The sequence below is a fragment of the Meleagris gallopavo genome, chromosome Z, assembly GCF_000146605.3.
Source record: "Meleagris gallopavo isolate NT-WF06-2002-E0010 breed Aviagen turkey brand Nicholas breeding stock chromosome Z, Turkey_5.1, whole genome shotgun sequence".
Taxonomy (NCBI): domain Eukaryota; kingdom Metazoa; phylum Chordata; class Aves; order Galliformes; family Phasianidae; genus Meleagris; species Meleagris gallopavo.
Window position 1 is genome coordinate 26,431,491 of NC_015041.2, and position 7,143 is coordinate 26,438,633.

Here is a 7,143-nt window from a genome sequence, read left to right on the forward strand (position 1 = left end):
ATGGGGCCCTGGGCAGCCTGGTCTAGTATTAAATGGGGAGGTTTGTGGACCTGCATGTGACAGGGGGGTTGGAGATTCATAATCCTTGAGATCCCTTCCAAGCCTGGCCATTCTGTGATTCTGTGATTTTTGGGGGACATAAACAGTACTTAGGAATTTTCACATGAATGAAAAATGTTTTGAGACAGCAGTATTTGTTATATCAAGTAATTTTTTTATGTTCAAGACTTTCTTTAGAATTGTTTGAGAACTGATTTTTTATTTTTTTGCCTGTTTTGCATAATTAGGCTGTCAATTTTTTGTTCACAATACGTAACTTGTGTGCCTTTATGGAAACAAGGAAGCTAACTCTTCCTATACCAGCAAAGAAACTGACTTTAGAATTCTTTCCATCAATGCTGTTGGGTTGTGTTTGAAAGAAACAACCGAAGTGAAACTTTCCAAGTTCAGTTTATCCAGAATATATTTACATGAAGGACTGCATATTCTAAGTGGTGATCAAGTTATTGAAGACAATATTGTTGTCATGTTTTGTAATGAGAGTCACGTACTCTAACTTTATTTATCATATAAATTTCATTTGACATTTTATTATTTTGGTGTGAGAATGTTGATTGTGAGGAGACTAAATAATATTTCTGAAGTCCCTGAAAGAGAGGATAAATTAAACTTGAGATTGCCTAGGAAATTTTTGGAGAGAAGTGAAAATTGTAAGACATACAGTGGTGACACAGTAAGGATCAGAAAGTTTATAGCTTGTAGGAACATTCATTCTAAGTACTGCTGATTTTGTATACTCCTAGTTGTGTGTCACGTTCTTTTAAGAAGTGTTGGGCTAGGTACTCCCCTGAAAGTAGGAGGGATATTCTTCCTTAACTGGATGACCTACTGGGCTTGCTATGGTAGAAAAGAGTGAGAAGTCATAGGAAGTGACACGTAGGAGCATCACATCAGAGCGCTTGGGTGTCAGATTTCATACAGATAGGTAGGTAGCTCCAAAAACACCTCACATGTATTTCCATGGAAACCACTACAGATGGAAAGAGTACAATAAAGCTTTTTGATAGAGCAGATTCTCAGCTACTGATACAACACACTCACCATGGTATCTATGCACTTTTGCCAGTGAACAAGAGCCTGCATGCTATGCTTGTAAAAATCTGCACCAGTGGAGGCGACCCATTGTTGTCTTTGCTACTGCTGAAGTACACCACCACTGCCTCATTGGTTGATCTTCCTAAATGTTCAGCAAGCGCTGATGTGTGTCAGTGGGTGCAATTTCTTCTGCATGGAATAATTCATTGTCACACCTTTACTTTATACACACTGCCATATCAGACGCCATTCTGTCAGACTGCACCTCTGCTGCCATTTGTCATACAGCAACAAAATGTAACAGAATATTGGTGGGAATGTTCAACCTTAATTGCCATACCACCACCATCTGCCTCTGATGTTGTAGGCCAACGTCATGAAATAGAAGGCATTATTTTTTAGAACAGCTCTCACTAGACTAAGACACTGTAGTAAGGCACATTGGGAAGACAGTTCTCTCTAAAAGGAATTGAAGGAATAATTACAGTTGTTACAATTTGGAAGTAATAAAGAGGGTTTCCGATCAAAAAATAACTGGAAACAGTCTAAATGTGATGCAAAGAGGAAAATTCAGTGAAAGTGTAATTTTTTTTTTTATTTTTTTATTTTTGGAGGTGGTGAAAGATGTAGTCCAGTATGTGTATGGTGTTTGTGCTTTTTCCTTGACTTTATTTGGAATGAGGTTTGAAAATACAAAGTTCTCACTGTCTGCAAATGATTTGTGAAAATCGCACAAGGGCAAAAAAGAAATAGCGGAGATCATATGTAATTAAGGTAAAAATACAAATTTCATCAAAAGTGAACCAATACAGCAGCTTACCAAAGGGAATGGTAAGAAAAAGAACTGTGTAAGAAATGAAGAAATATTAATCTGAAATTAATAGAAGATATATTTTGATTAAAAAGAAGCATAGTAGGCTGAGGTTCAAGATGAAGGCTTCTGTGCCTATGGGACATTCATTCAGCAAAGAGTAGTTCAGCCACAGAATCATAGAATTTCCTGAGTTAGAAGGAGTTCACAAGGATCATCAAAACCAACTTCTAGCTCCACACAGGACCATCTGAACTTCAAACCGGGTTTCTGAGAGCAGCTCCATGCTGCCCTGCGAACAGAGCTCAGCGCTGCTCCTCTGCTCCCTGTGAGGCACTGCAGGTTGCCGTGAGGCCTCCCCTCAGCTCCTCTGCTCTGTGCTGAACAAACGCAGGGATCTCAGCCGATCCTTGCATGCCTTTCCCTCTAGACCCTTCACCATGTTTGTATCTCTCCTGTGGGAGCTATCTGATAGTTTTATGTCCTTCACATATTGTGGTGCCCAAAACTGCACACACTGCTTGATGTGAGACAGCACCAGAGCAGAGCAGGGCAATCGCCCCCTTCGCCTGATGGCAGTACTGGGTCTCGTGCAACCCATGGTATAGTTGGCCTTATGCTGCCACGGCACACTGCTGACTCATATTTGTCTTGGCAATGATTGCAACTCCCAGATTTCTTTCTGCAAGGCTGGTCTCCAGCCTCTCATCCCCCAGTCTCATCTTCCAGTCTGTTCATCTGTTGAAGGTTTCCCTGTCCCAGAATTCTGTTCCCAGGTTCAGAATCTGCCACTTGTTCAATTGCCCAGTGCTCTGGTCTGTCAAGATCTCTTTGCAATGCCTGTCCACCCTTGAGGGAGGCAACAACTTCTCTTGATTTAATATCATCTGCAAGCTTTCTTAAAATGCATTTGAGTCTTTTGTCCAGATAATTTATAAAAGCTTTAAAGAGAACTAATCCTTAAAATGAACCCTGAGAACTCCTCTAGTGATTGGTTGCCAGCATGATGTAACTTCATTTACTAAAACCCTTTGAGCTTGACCTGTCAGCCAGTTGTTCAGTCAACGCATTATGTTTTTGTCTGGCTATATGCTGGATATTATGTCCAGGATACTGTCAGAGACAATAGTAAAACTTATTATAAAAGCAAAATAAGTTCATTAAGCAGCACTTATGCCTACATAGCCAACTTGTGTTGGCTATGATCAGTGAATGTGCTGTCTTTCAAGTATTTTTCAATAATTTTTCAGTAATTTTAATTGGCTCTGAAGTGAGATTGCCAGACCTGTGCTTAACAGGATCTTCTTTCTTGACCTTGAAAACTGAGACAATGTTTGCTAGCTTCCAGGTGACTAGGACCTCTCCAGATTCCTAAGACCGTTGAAAAATAACTGAAAAGTCTGTCATGACATCAGCAAGCACTTGGAGTATCCTGGAATGAACTGCATTGGGCCCCGAGACTTACATGCATCCAGATGGAGTGGCAGATCCTGCACAAGCTTGGGTTTGGTGGGAGTTTATTATTCCCACAGTTATGGGATCAAAGGATATCAGATTCAAAGTAGATAAGAGATAGAGAAGTCATAAGTTACAAATCTTCTCAACGAATTTTGTGTTCTTTTTGCTTTCTTTATCTAGATTGATGAAATCCTTTCACTGTGAGTACACAAACATAGTGAAAACATTTAAAATAATGGTAGTATTAGCTTCATAAGAGAAATACTGTCAAAAATGAATCTAGGAAAAAAAAGCAAAAATGAAGCCAATTCTGGAAAAATGCGAGTAAGAGAAATAATATAATTGATAATTTTAAACTTTTTCTTTAGGTTAATAAGACCCATAACAACAACAGCAACAAAAGCTATGCAGAAAACTAGAAGAGCGATGCCTGTGTTTTATGTTATCTCCTCCTTATTTTCAGCTGTTTTCTTGTTGCTATTGTTTTACAACTATATTATCTGCAGTAAAGAACTGCTGCTGAATATTGACTTGATGACAGTTTTTTTTGGCAGACATTTTGTCTTTGTCCTTCTACTTTCATTACTGGTGATTTTGTATTTGAATTTACATTAGTTCTCATGAGAAACTATATAAAAGGGAATAAAATTTGCTATATATATAAAATTTATTATATATATATATTTGGAAACATTAGGACTGCTTGTATACAATATTTTAAATCCATATTTTATTCAGTAATGATAAAAATGCTATCAACTTCATAATTTGTAGCAACTCGTGACAATTTAACATGCCGGGAGACCTGTAAATCTACTGATTTTTCATAAAGTGAGTGAAGGCAGTAATGGGCTGAAAGAACATGATAATTCAGCTTAATGTACTTCACAGCATATTTTTGTTTTTGGAATTTTCTTCTGAAATAAACTTTTTTTCCCTAAATATACCCCTTTGATGGGTTTGAGTGAGCTTTGCTGATTTTGTCCCCTCCCAACTTATTGTGCGCCCCAGCCTCCTCAGCACAAAAGCTGAAAAGTCTTCAACTGTATGTAAGCACTGCTCTGCAATAACTAAAAAATCAGTGTTATCAATATTATTCTCCTAAAACGAAAGCACAGCACTATACCAGCTTCTGTAAATAAAATTAGCTCTATGCCGGCTGAAATGAGGACAATTACATCTACTTTTCTCAGTAGTCCTTTTTCTGCATTTTTCTCAAGAGCATTTTCAGATTACACCTATTGGACAATTTCTTTCTCTTCAGGGTTCAATATGATTTTATTCTCCACCTCCTCTAGAGGCTTGCTGCATGGCAACATGTGTTCCTGTTTTGAGGGATTTAAGGTGGAGTTTGTGGCCTCTGGCTGAAGAGCTGAATTTGGATGAGTTGAGACAGTTTTTAACATTATGAATAAGGACATGAATACAATTGTTAGTTGAAGAGCTACTGAAATACTTTCTGTAAAGTAGTCAGCTTATGATGTCAAAGTGCTTTTTTGTGTGGTTGTCCTGATGCATAATTTCTTTAGACTTCTACATTTGTATTCACTCTCAGACTTTCTTTAGCATTGTTTGATCTCGCTATTAGTGAACATGACAAATTCAGTATTGTTTCCCTCCCTTTCAGGAAAAGAATACGTCCAATTGCTTGCTTTCATAGAATCACAGACTAGTTGAGATTGACAGGGATCTTGAGGGGGTCTGTCTGGTCCAGCTCCTGCTCAAGCAGAGACACCCAGAGCAGGATGACCAGAACCATTGGGCCTCAAAGGAGTGTGACTCCTCAGCCTTTCTGGACAGCATGTACCAGTGCTCCATCACCTGCACATTAAAGAAATGTTTCCTGATGTTCAGACAGAACTTAATTTGTTATAGTTTGTGCCCTCTGCCTCTTATTCTGATTTTTTTCTTGAAGAACTGCCTGAAAATGCATTTATTGAAGAGGATGTTCAAGAGACAGAGACATGGGCCAGGCCTCTTATCCACCTTTGGCAGACAAGAACACCTAATTTCAATGCTGAGAAAGAATACAATGCATGTTGTGCAAAAAAGGAACCCCACTGTGCTATTTGCACTCTTCTGATGCCATACTACAAGGTAAGCAAGATCCTTCGAGTTTCATTTCTGAGAGGAGTGTGAAATAGCTACCAGCTTCAGCATTTCCCAAAAATTGCTAATACGTTAGAAAGAAGTTTAACTTACTCATTTTGGTTGTATGGGGAGTAAATAAACTCAATATTGTTAAAACTAGAGATGATGCTTTATCTTTTGTTACAGACAGTGTATGCCTTCTGCCTGGGATTTATGTAGGATTGGTGTTAGTGAATGTGTGCTTACACATATAGAAGGTTGCATTTTTGAAGGTGATTAATCCACAGATTTATATCTTTTTGTTACTTCCTTATATGTCCATTGTCAAATGCTTTTCATCAAAACCGCTTCCACATCTCCTTCTTACAGTGCTGAAAAAATATCGTCTCACAGTACTTGGGCCTTCTCAAGAACAGTATTTCCATAGAAACTTTCTTATCCAGGACACAATTTGATATTGGCTTGTGGAATTTGTGTCAAACATGAGCTAAAATGTTGATACAGTACTAATTCTGCAGTTACTGAACAGGAAAACCCTCTGTTTGGGACCTGGGAAAAAAACCTTTTGCACTGGATCCAGCTAAAGAGCTTAATGGGAGTCAATTGTACTGTATCATTGAACGCTGTTGCAATAATGCTAATTTTCAGACTGAGTGCTTTTTTATTATTTGAATAGTCAAGTAACTATAGAATGATTGTGATAATCAGTAGTAGTTAGTTTTCTTATAAATTGTTACATTATTAACGCAGGAGTAGGGTGAGGAGAAGGCATTTGTCCATAATTAGAAAGAGCAGAAAGAAAGACTCTCATTTTTTTACTTAAATGTGATTTTATTTTGTTTCCAGCCAGACAATCTTGATGAAGAAAATTCTACTTACAAGGAAGCAAGCTTAGAAGAAAAACTGGTGATTGAAAATGAGAAGTCTAAACCTCTTATTCCAGAAATGTGTTTTATTTATAGCGAAGAAAACACTGAAAACTCTCCATCAAATGCCTTAATTGATGAGGATGGAACAAGTCTTCTTATTTCCTGTGCAAAGTGTTGTGTACGAGTACATGCAAGTAAATGCATTACTATTTCAGTTGGTACCAATGCCATTTCAAATTTTGTTTTATTGATAAGTAATAGTTAAGTAAGCTTCTGGTATGTCTAAGTAAGCACTTGAGAAACATTTTCCATAATTAATCCTTGAAATCACTGGCTGCATTCTTTTCCTCTAGGTAAAGTGTTCTGTTATTTGTTAATGGTTGCTCTGAAACTAACGAAGAGTTAGTTTTACAATTTTCATTTAACTATGGGGACCAGAGAGACTTGTGATTTTTTGTTCAACACTAAGCCTTTAAATTTACTTCTCATATTTTAAACCCCTCTGTGATGTTAGCATTTCCTTAACAAGTTGTAAGGAAGAAATCCTTTTAAAATTGAGGATTTGTGAATATCTCTATTGACTTTTAATACAGCAGTTTCCTTCACTTTACATCCTTAATATCAATTAACTGATTAATGCATGATTTTTCTGTAGCATCTTCTACATATAGTAGGACTTGAATGCTTACATCTAAGAAGTCCTTACATGGACATGTAGTGTAATTGCATAGAATGTCAGTACATTGATTCAGATTGTACCTTGTTATTGCAGGGAGAATTGATGATTTGCTACTGAACTTACAGAAAATAAAAAAAATA

The 7,143-nt window shown here is 37.4% G+C and overlaps 1 protein-coding gene across 2 annotated transcripts in view; it reads left to right on the plus strand.

Moving 5' to 3' along the window:
* Positions 1-7,143, plus strand: part of LOC100550263 (lysine-specific demethylase 4C-like) — a 203,726-nt gene that overhangs the window by 164,660 nt on the left and 31,923 nt on the right. The window lies entirely within an intron of this gene.